We start from the raw sequence: 18,591 nt of genomic DNA on the forward strand, positions 1-18,591 counted from the left end.
AGGACAAAGGGCATAGTGATACAAGACAACTTGGGAAACCAGGGAACAGATCATATAAGACTTTGTGGTATTGGAGTTGTTTTAAGTTCATTTTAAGCAAAGGAATGAAACAATTTTTTTTCTAAGATAACTCTAGCCACTCTGGTACTTATTTTGTTGGTGGAGGGTACAAGATACTAGAGGCAAGGAATATATATTTCAATGTGCTCTAAGTAGAAAATGATGGTGATCTTAGCCAAAACAGGAGCATGAATGAGGGGACATGTGTAAGCACAGATATATTTTGGAGATGAAACCAGAGAACTTGCAAATGGATAAGATATGGGATGTTTGCTGATAATGACAAGAGAATGATCAAAAATTACTTTAAAAATTGAGACTTGAGCCCGGCATGGTGGCCCACACCTACAATCCCAGCAGCTGGGGAAGCTGAGACAGGAGAATCATGAATTCAAAGTCAGCCTCAGCAATGGTGAGGTGTTAAGCAACTCAGTGAGACCCTGTCTCTAAATAAAATACAAAATAGGGTTGGGGATGTGGCTCAGTGGTTGAGTGCCCCTGAGTTCAATGCCTGGTACTCCCCCTACCAAAAAAAAATTGAGACTTGACCAAGTAAATGCTGGTATCTTAACTGAGACTAGAAAGAATGGGAGAAATATGGTTAGATAATTGTAAGTAGTCATATTAAGTTTGAAGTATCTTTTGGGGCCTCCTAATACTTACCTAGGGCTATGTTCTTATACTAACTATATAGAAAGATGAGTGTATGCCAATTGTACACCTCAGCCCAAGCCCTGTGCCTGGTCTGTATTATGAATGGGGAGACATAGAGGAGAAAGAAAGGGAGGGAGGGAAGGAAGGAGGGGAAAGAAAGAGAGAGAAAGAAAGATTTTTTTCAGAAATCCAAAAAGACACACTATAAGGGCAGCTGGGTTTCAAGGGAGGGATAGGGGCTGGAAATAAAATTTTGAAATCACCAAATTTAAGCTTTCAGAGACTTAGAGCTGGGATGTAGTTCAGAGTTGGAGCATTGCCCAAATACATATTAGCTGAGGTCTAATTAGTTGCAGCCATCTAATGACGATCAGAGAAGAAACAGAAGCCTGACATGACTATAAATCTAGCTACCTTGGAGAATTTCAAGTTCAAGGCCAGCTTGGGCAATCTAGCCAAACTCTGTCAAATAAAATAACATAAAATAAAATAATGGCGGGGGATGTAACTCAGTGGTAGAGTACTTGCCTGGCGTGTGTGAAGTTCTGGGTTTTATCACTGTTATGGTTTGGATATTAGGTGTCCCCCAAAAGCTCATGTGTGAGACAATGCAAAAAAAGTTTAAAGATGAAATGATTGGATTATGAAAGGTTTTATCTAATCAGTACATTAATCCTCTGACAGGCAAGTAGGGTGTGGCTGGAGGAGGTGGGTCTCTAATTGTGTGCCTTTGGGGTTTATATTTTGTCCTTGTTCTCTCTTTCTCAGCTTCTTGGTGCTATGTCCTAAGCCACTTTCCTCCACCACACTCTTCCCCATGATGTTCCATCTCATCTCCAGCCCCAAGGAATGGGGCCAGCCTTTTGACTAAGACCTCTGAAACTGTGAGCCCCAAAATAATATTTTCCTCTTTTAATTGTTCTTCTCAGGTCTTTTTGGCCACAGCAACAAAAAATCTGGCTAAAAACAATCCCCAATACTGAAAAAAAAAAAAAAAGAGAAAGAGAATATATATAGAAAAGACAAGAGTTCTAGGACTAAGTTCTTTGGAGCTGCTGAATTTTAGAGATAAGTGACAGGAGGATAGCCATCAAAAGCTGAACAGAACCAGGCCTGGTGGTATATGCAGGTAGTCCCAGCTGCTTGAGATTTGGGAGTCAGAGGCAGGAGGATCATTTGGGCAGCAGTTGGAGGCCAGCCTTGGCAACATAACAAAAGAAAACAAACAAAAAGCACCAAAGTTATTGGGGAAGAAAAAAAACAACTCATCATTACAAAGAAAACCAAAAGGAATGCTGGAGAAAAAAATCATATGACAGCAACCATATCATTATTAAATTTTTTCAAGCAAGAATTATTCATGGATACTAAATATAATTGGTGAATTTCAATATCAATATGTTCTCAAAATATCTCCCCAAAACAGCCAAGCATGGTGCACATAATCCCTGTGACTGGGGAGGTGGAGGCAGGAGGATAAGAAGTTCAAGGCCAGCTTGAGCATCTCAGAGACCCTTACCAATTTAGTAAGCACTTGTCTCATAAAGGGGACGGGGTATGGCTCAGTGGGAAAGGTCCCCTGGGTTCAACCTCCAGTACCCCCAAAAAAAATTCCCCAGAAAGAACCCCACACACACACGGTGCTAAGTTTAGAATTTATAGCCTAGGCAAGCACTTGACCACTCATCTACAACCCCAGCAGCCCCACAAAGATACTTATTAATTACAAAGAGAAAAGCAATAACCTCACAGTGGAAAAGTCTGCAGATAATTAATTATCTTAGCCTGTTGATCAAAACTAATATACTCACAGCTTGGTATACTCACTGCCTCAGCCTCCCCAGTAACTGGAACTACAGGTGTGCAACATCACACTCAGTGATGATTGAGTTTTAATGTCCCCTGAAATGTGCCTCCCACAAGACTTGCTATGATGTGGGCACATCTGATGTGAAAAAAAGTAACAAAAAAAATATTATGAAACACAAACAAAGCCCAAAAAACTGTTGCAGACTAAAGGAGCCTAAAAAGTATTGAGTAAATGCATGCCCTGATTAGATCAGACCTGGGAGGGGGGGGAATGAGTTTGTTTATTTGTTTTGTTTTTGTTTAGTATTAGGGATTGAATCCAGAGGTGCTCAATAACTGAGCTACATTCTCCAGCCCTTTATATTTATTTATTGTTTTATTTTTCAGACAAGGTCTTGCTGAGCTGCTTAGGGCCTCACTAAATTGCTGAGGATAGCTTGGAACTTGTGATCCTCCTGCCCCAGCCTCTCAAATCGCTGGAATTACAGGCTTGAACACAGAACCTGGGAAACATATTTTTTAAAAAATAAATTCATGAGCGATGTTAGTGGGACAATTGGTACAACTTAGAACAGCATTGTACATGGAAGTAAGATCTATATATTAGACAATAATCCCATATGAATGATAATTTTCTGATTTGACCATTGTAGATACATAAAAAACCGTATCCTTCCTTTTAGGAAATATATCTTGAATCACTTATACTCAATTCAGAAAAGAGAAAATACATACATTTATATGCAGAGAGTGAGAATGAAAAATCATGCATATGGGATTTCTTTTCTGGGTAGGCGTGAGATAGAGATTGAACCCATGGCCTTGCGCACACTACCACTGAACTATACCTAGCAAAATATGAAAATTCTTGTATTGTTTTTACAACTTTTCTGTAAGTTCGAAATAAAACAAGATACTATAAAAAAAGAAAAAAGCAAGTGGGGCATAATGGCAGTTTGAGGCCAGCCTGGACAACTTAGTGAGAACCTATCTTGAAATTTTAAAAAATTTAAAAAGCTGGGGATGTGGTTTAGCGATAGAGTGCCTGTTTGGCATGCACAATACCCTGAATTAAATCCCCAGTCCCACAAAACAAAGGAACAAAAAATGCCAATCATCTGGTTACAGGCCTGCGTGGTGAGGTCAGGCAATGACAGCAGCAAACAACTTTTGTGGCAACCTGGTGGGCTGCAGAGAAAGAACCAAGGAGTTTGTGTCCCAACCAACATTGTTCAGAGCTTCAAATTTAGGATAAAAAATTCAAAAGTAAAAGAGGGGCTGAAGATACAGCTTAGTTGGTAGAATGCATGCCTCTCAGGCACAAGTCCCTGGGTTCAATACCTAGCACCACCAAATTTTTTTAAAAAAAAAAATGGGTAAAAGAGGCCAAAGAGATGTAGGTATGGGTGACCATGAATGTAACTGAGAATTCAAAATTTATGCCGAAAGCCCAGCAACAGCCAACTCAAGGAGGAAGGAAAGGGAAAGGGAACGAGGCCTGCCCACAACTTGGATTTTGGACATCTAACTTCTAGAACTGAGAAAGAATATCTTTCTGTTGTTTTAAGCCACCCAATCTATTGTACTTGTTAATGACAGTCATAGAAAACTAATCCGATATTATAAAGGGAATAAAACTATGTGGTACAAGACTGCAGGTGGGGAGGAGAAAGAAATTATCTGAATGTAAACAACTGGGATTTTGAGCCATCAACAATGTTTGTTTCTATTTGTACTGGGGATTGAACCCAGGGGCACTTTGTCAATGAGCTACATCCCCAGCCCTTTTTTGGTGAGATTACAAGGATTACAGGCATGTGCCACCATGCTCAGCACAACAGCTCTTTACATATTTATTCATTTTTGTTGTTGTTGATTATGATCATATTGTTCTTTTTGTTTGGGGGATTTTTTGCAGTGCTGGGGATTGACCCCAGAGCCTGGTACATGCTGGGCAAATGCTTTACCATTGAGCTACATCATCCCTACCCCCTTTTGTGTGTGTGTGTGTGTGTGTGTGTGTGTGTGTTACTGGGCATTGAACTCACCCCCAAACCATATCTCCAGCACCATCACCCCCTTTTAAAAATTTTGATACAGAATCTTGCTAAGTTTCTCAGACTGATCTCAAACTTGAAATCCTCTTTCTCAACTTCCCAAGTAGCTGGGATTATAGAAATGGGCCACCATGCTCAGCTTGGAGGTGATTTTTTTTTTAATATTTATTTTTTAGTTTTCAGCGGACACAACATCTTTGTTTGTATGTGGTGCTGAGGATCGAACCCGGGCCGCACACATGCCATGCGAGCGTGCTACCACTTGAGCCACATCCCCAGCCCTTGGAGGTGATTTAATACGAAAGATTTGGACCTTAATTTAGATTTTGAAATGAAGGAAGCTGTTCCTATGTATGCTACTGAGTTGCCTGGGAGTTGGAAGCCACTAGGTAGCTTCAGGATGGCAGCCAAGGCTAGACTAGAGGGTTAGGACTTCTAGCCCCACTACCCCCAAAGGTTAGGTTGATCACCAATGGCTAAGGACTTAATCAAATGTGCATATGTAATGTGATTTTCATAAAAACCCAAAAGGACGGGGTTTGGAGAATTCAGGTTAGCTGAGCATGTGGGAGTTCCTGGAGAGTGGCATACTCAGAGAGGGAATGGATGCTATTATGGTTTAGATATGAGGTGTCCTCCCAAAACTGATATGTAAGACAATCCAAGAATGCTGGGAAGTGAAATGATTAGATTATGAGAGCTATATCCTAATCTGAGGATTAATCCCCTTGAATAGATTAACTGGGTGGTAACTGAAGTCAGGTGTGGTTAGAGGAAATAAGTCAGTGGGTGTGTGCCTTTGGTGTTTATATTTTGTTCCTGGCAAGCTAAGCTCACACTGCTTCCAGGCTGTCATTAACTGAGAAGTTTCCTTCTCCACCATGATATTCTTGCCTCATCTGGGACCAAGCCATGAAGTTGACCACCCATGGACTGAACTGAAACAGTGAGCCAAAATCATATTTTCCTTCTCTAAGTTGTTTTTGTCAGGTGTATTGGTAACAGTGATTCAAAACTGACTAAAATAGATGTTTTGTATCCCTTTCTCATAACTTGCCCTATGCATCTCTTCATACAGTGTTTATCAATATCCTGAATTCTGTGACCCGCTCTAGCAGATTAATGGAACCAAAGGAGGGTGTTGTGAGAAGAACCTGGGATTTAGAATAGGCATCTAAAGTGGGGGACAGTCTTGGGGACTGAGCCCTCAATCTGTCGAATCTGACACTTTCCAGGTAGACTGCTTCACAACTGAATTGGATAAGAGGATACCCAGATGGAGTCTAGTGCTGTAAAGTTGATTCCTTTCTTGATGTAGGGAGAGGGGACTCCCATATCTTCGGTCAGAGAAGTCTTCTGTATTAATTGTCGTATGGAAATATAATAGGAGAAACCAAGTTTGTTATTTTCCCTCAATGTATCCTCAGAGCTATGTTCATCCTATTTGCAGTAGTTTTCTTTATGGGCAATCATTTTGAGGAGTCTTTTCCCAGAATTAAGTTAATAGGCACCTCAGAACGGTACAAAAGACAAACCATAGCATTTAAGAAATGTTGGAAAGCATCCAGTCAAAATCTTCAGCATTCAAAAAAAAAAAAAAAAAAGAATGTAATGAATATAGACAAACCTTTAGCCTGAAGCAATACTTCATAGATATTGAGCAAATGCATATTGGAGAGAAATAATATGCATATGCCCAGTGTAGTCAAGAATTTTCCTCTTCCCCCAAATGATATCCACCCCCACCTTTCTTGTGGTGCTGAGACTGAACCTAGGGCCTCTGGCATGCTAGGCAAATGTTCTATCACTGAGCTCCATCCCCATCCCCACAAATGTTCTCTTAAGGCTAGGGGTGGAGCTTAGTGGTAGAGCATGTATCTTGCATGCTTAAGGACCTGAGTTCAAGTCCCAGTACCAAAAGAAAAGGAAAAAAGAAGAAGAAGAAGAAGGAGGAGGAAAAGGAGGAGGAGGAGGAGGAGGAGGAGGAGGAGGAGGAGAAGAAGAAGAAGAAGAGCCACAAATGTTGGGGCTGGGATCTGTGGCTCAGTGGTAGAACGCTCGCCTAGCATGTATGGGGCCCTGGGTTTGATCCTCAGCACCACATAAAAATAAATGAATGGAATAAGGTATTGTGTCCAATTACAACTAAAAAAAATAAATATTTTTTAAAAGAAAAGCCACAAATGTTCTCTTGAATCGCATCCCTCTTTTTTTTTTTTTTAATTTATACCAGAGATTGAACCAAGGGCAACTTAGCTACTAAGCCATATGGACAGTCCTTTTTAAATTTATATTTTTGAGGCAGGGTCTCACTAGGTTGCTTACAGCCTCACTAAGTTTGTTGAGGCTGGCTTCAAACCTGTGATCCTCCTGCCTCAGCCTTCTGAGCCGCTGGGATTACAAGCATGTGCCACCATGCCTAGTCCCATCCCTTGTTTTACATTTAAGAAGCTTTATATAAGTGATGAATGTGGAAAGGCCTTCAGCTATAATTGAAAACTTCACACTCAACATTCTAGGAACAAGCCTTATGAAAATGGGAAAGCTTCTAGTAAAATGTCAAGCCTCGTTAGACACCAAGGACATGCTGGGAAAAACCCCTGTGCATGTAAGAAAAGTGGGAAAGCCCTCTGTAGCACATCAAATCTCACAGAACATGAGAAAATGCACATAGGAAAGTATCAGTGTAGAAGTGACTTTAGCTTGAAACAACACCTGATCCGAATGTTCACACTGTAAAGAAACACTATGAATGTAATGAATGTGGGAAATCTTCAGTCAGAAGAAAATTTTGTTATTCATCAGATAATCCATAAAAAGTAGAAATTGTTTGGATACAGTAACATGAGAAAGCTTTTAGAAAGAATCCAGGCCTCATTAGGAACAGAGAATTTATACTGGCAATAAACTGTACTACACATGTAAGAAACGCGAGAAAGCACTCAGTGGTAAATCAAATTTTACTGGGTATGAAAAAATTCATATTTGAAGGATACTCTATAAAGACAATGAATGTGCCACAATCTTCATGCAGAAGCTGTACCTCACTAAATATTATAATATTCCTCGGGGAGAGAGACCCCTGAATCTTGGAAAAGGATGTCTTTCCAATCACATTGCTTATTGTTCATGTGAGAACCCATATAGGTGGTTGTAGTGTAGATCTGGAATGTCCCCCAAAGGCTCCTGGGATGAAAACTTGGTTCCTAATGCAGCAGTGTTCAGAAGTGGGGCTTTGGGGGAGTAATTGGATCATGAAAGCTCTAATCTCATCAGTGGATTAGTCCATGGATAGAGTCATAGCTGAATGGACTTTTAAGAGGTGGTAGAAACTATTAGGGGTGGGATCTAGTTGAAGAGAATAGATCCTTTGGAACATGCTTTGGAGGACTATATCTTGCCCCAGGTCCCTTCCTGTCTTTCCCTGCTTCTCAGACACCATGAGACAAGCAACTTTGCTCTATCATTCCCTTCCTCTATGATGTTACTGTGTCACCAAAGGCCTAGAAACAATGGAGCCAACTGGCCACAGACTGAAACCTCTAAATCCATGCGTCAAAATACATCTTCTCTCCTCAAAGTTGATTTTCTTTCTTTCTTTTTTTTTTTAAGGATGTCTGCTCTCTCTACTCTTTTTTTTCTTTTTTTTTTAATTGATTTTTTAAAAATAAATGACAGCGGGCTGGGGATGTGGCTCAAGCAGTAGCGCGCTCGCCTGGCATGCGTGCGGCCCGGGTTCGATCCTCAGCACCACATACAAACAAAGATGTTGTGTCCGCCGAGAACTAAAAAAAATAAATTAAAAAAAAAAAAAGCCAACCCAAATAAAAAAATAAATAAATAAAAATAAATAAATGACAGCGGGAATGCATTACAATTCTTTAAAGTTGATTTTCATAGGTATTTTGTCTCCATGACAAAAAGCTCACTGACACACAGGCCATATACAATGTAAGATGTGCGATAAAGTCTTCCCTCAATTTTTAGATAATGCTCTACTTGTGAGCACTGATCCTAACGGTGGGGGTGGGGGGGTGGGGGGAGGACTATTAATTACAGTAGACATGGAATAACTCTCAAATAGAAGTCATGCCACATTAGAAACCAGTGAATTCATACTCTTAGAATCTTATGAAAAAGTTTCATCAGGAATTCATATTTTATAGCACATCAGATAATTCATTATAGCAGTAGGAGAAACCTTAAGCAGCAACTTAATTTTACAAAATACCAAAATTTTTTAATAAGGAAAAGTTTCATCAGATAATGGAAATTGGGTCTAGAATGCTATCATAGCAAACCTTAATACCAAGTTTTAAAAGCATTCTATTTGAATGTTAGTAGCAAGTGATGGATGCTATTACCCTACTGCTAATTTGCATGGTCCTAGAGAGAGTAAGTAGTGCAATTTCTTTATATGTTTACAAACATATGAACAAAAAGACTTAAACATAACAACAAAATAGTAAAAATTCTACAAAACAATATAGGATGTGCTATCTCTTCACAGACAACAATGACTTTTTTCACCAAAATTTGAAACCAAGGAGTTATAATGTAAAAGGTTAAAAAAATTTTAAAGCTACAATGGAGACAATAGGCATATTTTAATTAGCTGTAAATAAACATTTTGGCAATATATCTCATAAACAATTTCAATAAACAATAAGTGAATTTTTTTGCCATACAGAGAACAAAGAGCCATTCTATTCTTTTGTCTATGTTTTGTGGTGACAGTGTTTGAACCCAGGGCCTTGCACATTCTAAGTACATACTTTAACAATGGAGCTACATCCACAGTCTCAGTAATTTCTTTCTTTTTTTTTTTTATTATTAGTTGTGAGCAGATTATGCTAAGTGAAGCTAGCCAATCCCTTAAAAATAAATGCCAAATGTCTTCTTTGATATAAGGAGAGCAACTCAGTAATTTCTTAAAATTTTATAAGAGGAGGCTGTGGGTATGGTGGTGCATACCTGCAATCCCAGGTATTTTGGAGGCTGAGGCAAGAGGATCATAGATTCAAGACCAAACAGTTTAGAGAATGGAGCTCAGTGGTAGAGCGTTTTCTACCATGAGTCAATCCTTGTACTGAAAAAAAAAAAAAAAAAAAGAAGAGGCAAAACAACCCAATGGTAAAATAAACAAAGAGAATTAAAATTTCAGGGAGAAGGAGGGCTAGGAATATGACCCAGTAGTAAAGCACTTTTGAGGGTTTGATCTCTAGCATCTCAAAAAGAAAAAGGGGTAGAGAACAAACTTCAGTAACAGATGAATCCAAATGCCCAAAATCATATTTAGAGATGCTCAAGCCAGGCTTGGTGGCTTAGGTTTGTAATCCCAGCAACTCAGGAGGCTGAAGCAGAAGGATCTTAAGTTCAAGGCCAGCCTGGACAACTTAACAAGACCATGTCTCAAAATGAAAATTAAAGCGTTGGTTCAATTCCAAGTAGTGTGGCGGGGAGCTAAAACTTAAGGTATCGTGAAAATTAATTATTAGATATCACTCATATTCTTCAGAGAGAAAAAACTTTTAAAAAGCAATAGCATCTATTTTTAGAGTACTTGCATATAATATTGGTGGCAGTATGACTTGTTCCAGTCTACTTGGGATGCAAGGTCATAATATCAATTAAAATTAAATACATTTATAGGTATTTAGATATTGCAGATTATATCTATGATGAAGTTCAACAAATGAACTTCCCAAAATATGACTGTCTAGTGTGTCGATTATTTTATTTATTTTTAGTACTGGGAATTGAACTCAGGGGTACTTTACCTCTAGAGCTATATCCCCAGTCATTTTTATTTTTTGAGATAGGGTCTTACTGAGTTGCTGAAGTTTTCACTAAATTGCTGAAGCTGGCTTCAAATTTGCAATCTTCCTGTTTCAGACTCCAGAGTTACTAGTATTACAGACATGTGCCACCTGGCTTGATTGTTTTAAATTATAAGCACTTGAAGAACAGCAGTTGCTGAAAGAGGCTTTATTCTGACATTTCTTTATCTGTTTAAAGACCAGACAGACCTTCTGAAGAATAAGACAAGTACCTTTGGTCCCTCCTTAAGTATTTATTAACCAAACTCTTATCTTTCAGGAGGGAGATTAAAGAATGTAATCATACTTGACAGATTTTGTCACAAGATATTGGCCATCTCCTGGACCCATTAAATTCCCAAAGAAAATCATTTACTATTATCTAATCATTGAGTCCCCTCATTCACCTGAAATAATTCACTGCTCGTCAAAATGGTCACCTTCCTACCTTCCTCTGTGAAAAACAGTATATAAGCATCTGGACCCCACTGGATTATTAGGTAACAACAGTCCTATGATTGTTCCCTAAGCACATTAATAATTCTGCATATTTTTTTCTTTATTTATCTGTCCATTTTTTTTTTGTTTATCCCAGAAAATGTTCAGAGGAGGTAGGAGAAGCTTTCCTTCTGCTTCTATATTTATACGATGCTTTAACTCAGCAGTCCCCATTCTGAGATTCTATCTGGAAGAAAGAAAATCACCAATACAAGGCGTTTGATGCAGCATTCTTCATAATAGAAAGAAATTGGAAATAGTCAAATAATAATGGTATATTATGACATAAAATAGTATGTAGTAGTGAAAGATAATGAACTAGAGCTTTATCAGTGGACTTGGAGTAATTTCTGAGAAATACTGATGAATAAAAAAGGCAAGTAAAAAAAAGCATACGGTATCAGTCAGGGCTCAAATAGAAAAGCAGAACTAGTAGGAATTTATTACAGGAAGTTAGCTTACAGGATTGTAGGGAAATTCTAGGCAAATCTGAGATCTGTAGGCTGGGCAGTCAGGCAGGCAGCAGGCACTCTGCACAGATGAATCAGCTGGAATTTCTTCTTCCTAGAAGGCTCAGTCACGTTCCTAAGGCATATTTCTTTCTTTCTTTTTTTTTTTAAGTCTTTATTTTATTTTTATGTGGTGCTGAGGATCGAACCCAGGGCTTCACACGTGCTAGGCATACACTCTACCACTGACCCACAACCCCAGCCCTCTTTCTTTTCTTTTTTCTCTCTGTTTATTGGCTAGGAATAGAACCCAGGGCCCTGTGCATGCTGGGCAAGCTCTCCACCGCTGAGCTACACTCCCATTCCATGTGAAGGCCTTTCAAATGACTGAATGAGGCCCCCTCAGATCATCTAGGATAATCTTCTTTCCTTAAAGTCAATTGATTAGGGACTTTAATCAATACAAAAATACCTAAACAGCAACACTTAGATTAGTAATTGTTGGAACAAGCAAATCAACACATAAAACTGACCATCTCAGGTGTAATATTTCATTTTATTTCTACATTTGATCTTAGCCAAAAGGCCAAGAATCAATGAGATGTTTAATTCTTGTAAAGCAATGAGAAAAACCTGCGTGGTACTTTCCCTTTATTCATAGTTTCATTTTCCACAGTTTCAATAACTGTAATCAACTGGACAGCAAAACTAGCATGAATTTCTTCTTCTTTCTTCAGTTTGACAGATTTGTTTGCTGTAGATCTTAGCAACATCTATTAAATTCTTTCCTTAACAACTTAAGAATTTTCACCTTTTCACTTAAAGAAAGCAGTTTAAAGCATATTCAAATAATCAGAATCACTATTATTGTGCTTTTGAGCCATTACTGGATTGCTGAGAACCATAGCCCAGTCAGAATGACGCATGGCATTTCTGCCAAAACGGAGTGGTTGAGAGGTGACAACAGCGAGTTCCCGTTGAGTTCCGCTTGAGCTCTCGGGGATTCCTGGAGAGTTCCCATTGGTTGGGAAAGTTCCCGAGGAGGGATATTTCCGGTTGCTGGTTCCTGGAGAGCCGCATGATTCCAGAGAGTTCCCGGGGAGCGTGTGTGGAGTGTGCTGGTGGAGTTCAGAAATAAAGTTTGTTCCTGCTTGAGTGGCTCGTGATTTGGGCCCAGCCAGACTGTGGCACTGGATAAAATCAAGTTTAGTTGAATACAATCATTTCAATTCCCCCCAAAGTTGATCTGACAACTAAGGTAGTATTTTGAGAGACAGAGCAGTCATATTCATATAACTTTTATTTACAGTATAGTGTTATAATTGTTCCATTTTATTATTGCTAATCCCTTACTACCCATTTGCAAATTAAACTTTACATGGGATGTTATGTATGTATAGGAAAAAAAAAAAACATGATACACACACACACACACAAACACACTATACACACACATATATGATTCCAGATATGCATTTGGAACATCTTAGAGCATATAGATAAGGAGGGATGACTATATATATATATATTCAAATATCTGAATATTTGTAAATATATATATTCAAATATCTGAATATTTGTAAATATATATATATATATATATATATATATATATATATAACCTATATATTGTACATATGGTTGAGCTTGAAGAAAAAAATATTGTACAGTTACCAAGGTATGTGGGTTAGAGTGATATAGGCAGATAGGCAGAGGATTAGGAGAACCAAGTTTAAAAAAAAAAAAGGAAGAGAAGAAAAAAAAAGACTGCAATATGGAAAACATAAAATCCAGATATATAATATTATCACATTTATGAATTTATGTAAAATAATCTATGTACATATAAAAAATGGGGGCTGGAATTGTGGCTCAATGGCAAAGCACTTGCCTAGCACACATGAGGCACTTGGTTTGATCCTCAGCATCACATACAAAAAATAAGCAAATAAAGATACGCTGTCCATCTACAACTACAAAAAAAAATTTAAAAAATATTTTTACTTGTAGATGGATACAATAACTTAATATTTAAAAAAATCTTTTTATTTTTTATTTATGTGGTGCTGAGAATCAAACCCTGTGCTTCACACATGCTAGGCAAGTGCTCTACCACCAAGCCACAACCCCAGCCTCTGCAAAAATTTTTTTTTTTTAAAGAGAGAGAATTTTAATATTTATTTTTTAGTTTTCAGCGGACATAACATCTTTGTATGTGGTGCTGAGGATCAAACCCGGGCCGCACGCATGCCAGGCAAGCACGCTACCGCTTGAGCCACATCCCCAGCCCTGAAAAAAAATTTTTTAATTAAAAAAATGATGTACATACACTTGAGCAAGTATTCAATAAATTATAAAAAGTCTTTGGTTAAAAAATATTCATTGCTTGGGGCTGGGGTTATGGCTCAGTGGTAGAGCACTTGCCTAGCCTGTGTGAGGCACTGGATTCGATTCTCAGCAGTGGATATAAATAAATGAATAAAATAAAGGTCCACCAGCATCTAAAATTTTTTTTAAAAAGTAATCTTTCTTATTAATTTTTATTTTCTTTTTAACTTTTATTTTATTTTTGCTTTTTCGTAGTTCTAGGGATGGAACTCAGTTGTGCTCTACTATTGAGCTACATCAAAGAGAAGTGAAAGTGTTTTTATTAAATACTTATTTTAATTTTAATTTAATTTAATTTTTAAGAATGAAAAGAGTAAGGCTGGGGTTGTAGCTCAGTGGTGGAGCCCTTGCCTAGCACATGTGAGGCACTGGGTTCCATCCTCAGCACCACATAAAAAATGAATTATAAAGTGAAGGTATTGTGTCCATCTACAACTTAAAAAAAAAAAAGAATGAAAGGAGTAGGATTTATTCAAGTGTGAAAAATAGAACCAGAACTACTTCAGAGGCAAGAGGATACCCATAGGGGTTGCTTAGATACCTATTTTGGGAGAGGGGAAAGGACTTACCAGGGTTTGAACTCAGGGGCACTCCACCACTGAGGCACATCCCAACCCTTATTTTGTATTTTATTTGGAGACAGGGTCTTACTAAGTTGCTAAGCACCTTGCTTTTGCTGAGGCAGGCTTTGAACTCATGATCCTCCTACAATCAAAAGCTCGGGTCCTTATCCTTGAGGTCAATTCAATCACGAAGACAAGGCATTGAGAAAAAGGAAAAAGAAGGTTTATTGCTTTGCTAGCAAAGGAGAAACACAGGGGACTCCTGTCCCAAAGGCTGTGATCTGCCTATCCGTAGGAACAGGGGGCTTTTAGAGGTGATTCAGAAAAAATGAGATTAGGGAGGAAGATCAGGAAGGATGTTAGGGAAAAGAAGATCAGGGAGAAGTGTAGGGAAAAGAAGATTGGGAAAAAGAAAAAAAAAAGATATAAGTTTCAAAGCCACAAGGGATATAGTCAAAGCATCAAGTAAACCCCTGTGACACTCCTGCCTCAGCCTCAAGCCACTGGGATTACAGGCATAGACCACCATGCCCAGCTAAATACCTATTTTAAAACACAACAGTATTGGGAGTGAGGGGTCTGTGTCTTGGCAGTATAGTGCTCACCTAGCACATGTGAGGCCCGGGGTTCGATTCTCAGCATCACATAAAATAAAATATATTATGTCCAACTACAACTAAAAAATAAATAATAACAAAAAACACAATAGTATCTATATCTATACTAATCTCCTAGGAACAGATTACCATAAACTAGAAGACTTGAAATAACAGACATTTGTTTCTCCCAGGTCTGGAATCTAGATGTCAAATTAATGTATTGACAAGCTGAATTCCTTCCGAAGACTCTGGGGAAAAATCCTTCTTCCCTTTTCCTAACTTCTAAGGCTGCCAGCATTCTTTGGCATTCCTTGGCTTGTCACTTCATCACTCCAATTTCTGCCTCTGTCTTCACATGGCCCTCCTCCCTACCTGTGTGTCTCCAAATACCCTCTCCTCACAAGGACAACCACCCTTGGATTTAAAGTCTCTTCTGAATTTAATTGCATCTTAAATGACCCTATTCCCCCCAAAAAGCCACATTCCCAGGTGAAGAATGGAGTTAGAACCTGAAAACATCTTTTGGGGGGAATATGGTCAAATCCACTATAATATTTTACCTGGGATAATTAACTTAAGCATTCATTTTAGAAGGAGATAATGGGATAGTTCATGTGCAAGGCCTAGGTTCAATTCCTAGCATGGGGGGAGGCAAAAATATGCCATATTTATTGCAATTACTTAACACTGCCCTGGAAGTTCAAACCAATGCAATAAAATATAAAACAAAAATGAGATAATTATTAGAAAAGAGAAAATAAGCATCATCATATGCAGAAATCCAAAGACATGTTGGTACAGCTGAATGTATAAGATTTTGAACACTGGGCTCTGAGTTCAATACCCAATATAGGGTGGGGAGGTAGGTTTGACTGTTGACCAGACACAGAATAATTAAATATAAATTGATAGTTTTCCCTAAACAGTAACAAAAAACATAGGATATGCCATAGAAAAATATGTTTATATCGAGTCTACTATGCACTTTGGTGCTTTAAGAAATAAGATATGTGAGATGATTCAGTTATGAAGAGTGACTTCTAGAGGGTTGACATCTCTGCTCCAGTCATGCTCAACCTGCTTCACCATTTTGTCTGTGGTCTGTTCACTTGCCAAGGTTACTTATGTCCTCTTTGTAGCCCTCACTGACAGCTGAAAACACAGCTAAACAATCTGTGCTTCTCTTTCCTCTGATCACACTGGTTGGTCCCCAAACAGTTCCTATGTAGCAACCAGGGGCCCATTCTTATGCTTTTGCTTTAGGGTAAAGAATAACTGGATTTCTGGTTGTTTACTGGAGCAGGTCACATTCTAGCCAAGTACTTTCTAGCCAAGAGCTGTTAAATACAGACTGTTTAAAAAAAAAAAAAAAAAAAAAAAGGACCTGAACAGACACTTCTCAGAGGAGGACATACAATCAATCAACAAGTACATGAAAAAATGCTCACCAACGCTAGCAGTCAGAGAAATGCAAATCAAAACTACCCTAAGATACCATCTCACTCCAGTAAGATTGGCAGCCATTAGGAAGTCAAACAACAATAAGTGCTGGAGAGGATGCGGGGAAAAGGGCACTCTTGTTCATTGCTGGTGGGACTGCATCTGGTGCAGCCAATTTGGAAAGCAGTATGGAAATTTCTTGGAAAGCTGGGAATGGAACCACCATTTGACCCAGCTATCCCCCTTCTCGGTCTATTCCCTAAAGACCTAATAAGAGCATGCTACAGGGACACTGCTACATCAATGTTCATAGCAGCACAATTCACGATACCAAGATTGTGGAATCAGCCTAGATGCCCTTCAATAGATGAATGGATAAAAAAAATGTGGCATTTATACACAATGGAGTATTACTCTGCACTAAAAAATGACAAAATCATAGAATTTGGAGGGAAATGGATGGCATTAGAGCAGATTATGCTAAGTGAAGCTAGTCAATCTTTAAAAAACAAATACCAAATGATTCCTTTGATATAAGGGGAGGAAACAAGGACAGGGTAGGGACGAAGAGCTTGAGAAGAAGATTTACATTAACAGGGTTGAGAGGAGAGAGGGAAAGGGAGTGAGAAGGGAAATTGCATGGAAATGGAAGGCGATCCTCAGGGTTATACAAAATGACATATAAGAGGAAAGGAGGGGTAAGACAAGAGAATACAAATGGAAGAAATGATTTACAGTAGAAGGGGTAGAGAGAGAAAAGGGGAGGGGAGGGGAGGGGAGGGGAGGGGGGATAGTAGACAATAGGACAGACAGCAGAATACATCAGACACTAGAATGGCAATATTTAAATCAATGGAAGGGTAACTGATGTGATACAGTAATCAGTATACGGGGTAAAATTGGGAGTTCATAACCCACTTGAATCAAACTGTGAAATATGATGTATTAAGAACTATGTAACGTTTTGGAAGACCAACAATAAAAAATAAATAAATAAAAATTTAAAAAAATAAATTGAAAAAAAAAAACCTGACCTTTTGCCTACTTTGCCCTTTTTTTTATGATTCAGATTCAGTTCTATGGAACAATGATGGGGGAAATGACAGAAGGGAACAATAGGGAAGGATGGAATAAGACAATTGCTGATTTTTTTTTTTTTTTTTTTTTTTTTTTTTTTTTTTTTGGTACTAGGGATTGAACTCAAGGGCACTGGACCACTGAGCCACATCCCCAGCCCTATTTTGTATTTTATTTAGAGACAGGTCTCACTGAGTTGCTAAGTGCCTTACAGTTGCTAAGGTAGCTTCAATCTTGTGATCCTTCTGCCTCAGCTTCCCAAGGCGTTGAGATTACAGGAACTAGCACGGACCCCACAACTGTTGATTTTGAGCCAGTAGTTTACTTGTTTTCCTTACAAATAAGAGCAGAAAGGTAGTACTGGGTAAAACAAGAACAACAACAATAAAAGACTTATGAGTAAGCTAAAAAGATATGAATGACTATTTTTCAGAAAGATGACTGCCAGAGAACGTTGAAGAAAACACTTTCTAAGAATTTTCACCAACTAAGCATACAAACATCTTTTTTTGGTTTACTTAAATTTTAAGTTTTAAAACTCAATGCACAGCAAGGTATTTCTGTTTTGAGTAACTCCCCTGTTTTTTGTATAATGCTCTACAACTTGCCTCGCCTTTCCTATGTATAGCCCCATTTGAGCCAAGTGAGATTGCAAATATAGTGGCTGACCAAATGTTAAACTAGGGTGAATTGTATGCTGAATGTGGAGAAAAGAAATGGAAATTTTTTTAGAAAATGAAACTCTAAGCCAAATATAGCAAAGATTAAGATCCATGGGAACATGGCTCTGAATATTTATGGGTAATCCATGAATAATCCTTAGAAATAGATATTGCTGATGCAAATCAGATGAAAAAATTTGGATGGATTTTTCCATCACATATGGCTATAAAGCCTATGAGAAGACTAAAAAGGCAGTGATATTGTTATGAGGGCTAGGGATGCATAATTTTAAAGACAAAGTACCACTGGTTAGAGAAATAATCCTTCTCTGCTAGTAAAGAGAACATTTCTCTAATGATTAAAAGTAGAAGACAGAGCTGGGTGTGTAGACCAGTGGTAGAAGATTTGCCTATCATGCATAGAAGGCCTGAATTTGATCCCTAGAACCACAAAAAAAGACAAAGAAAAAAGAAGGAGGAAAGAGAGAGAGGGAGGGAGGGAGAAGAGTAGGAGAT

At 38.4% G+C, this 18,591-nt stretch overlaps 1 pseudogene; it reads left to right on the forward strand.

Moving 5' to 3' along the window:
• Positions 1-706: 706 nt before the first annotated feature.
• Positions 707-830, forward strand: LOC113185345 (small nucleolar RNA SNORA51; annotated as a pseudogene).
• The last annotated feature ends 17,761 nt before the right edge of the window (positions 831-18,591 follow it).

This window comes from Urocitellus parryii, chromosome 4, assembly GCF_045843805.1.
Source record: "Urocitellus parryii isolate mUroPar1 chromosome 4, mUroPar1.hap1, whole genome shotgun sequence".
Lineage (NCBI taxonomy): Eukaryota > Metazoa > Chordata > Mammalia > Rodentia > Sciuridae > Urocitellus > Urocitellus parryii.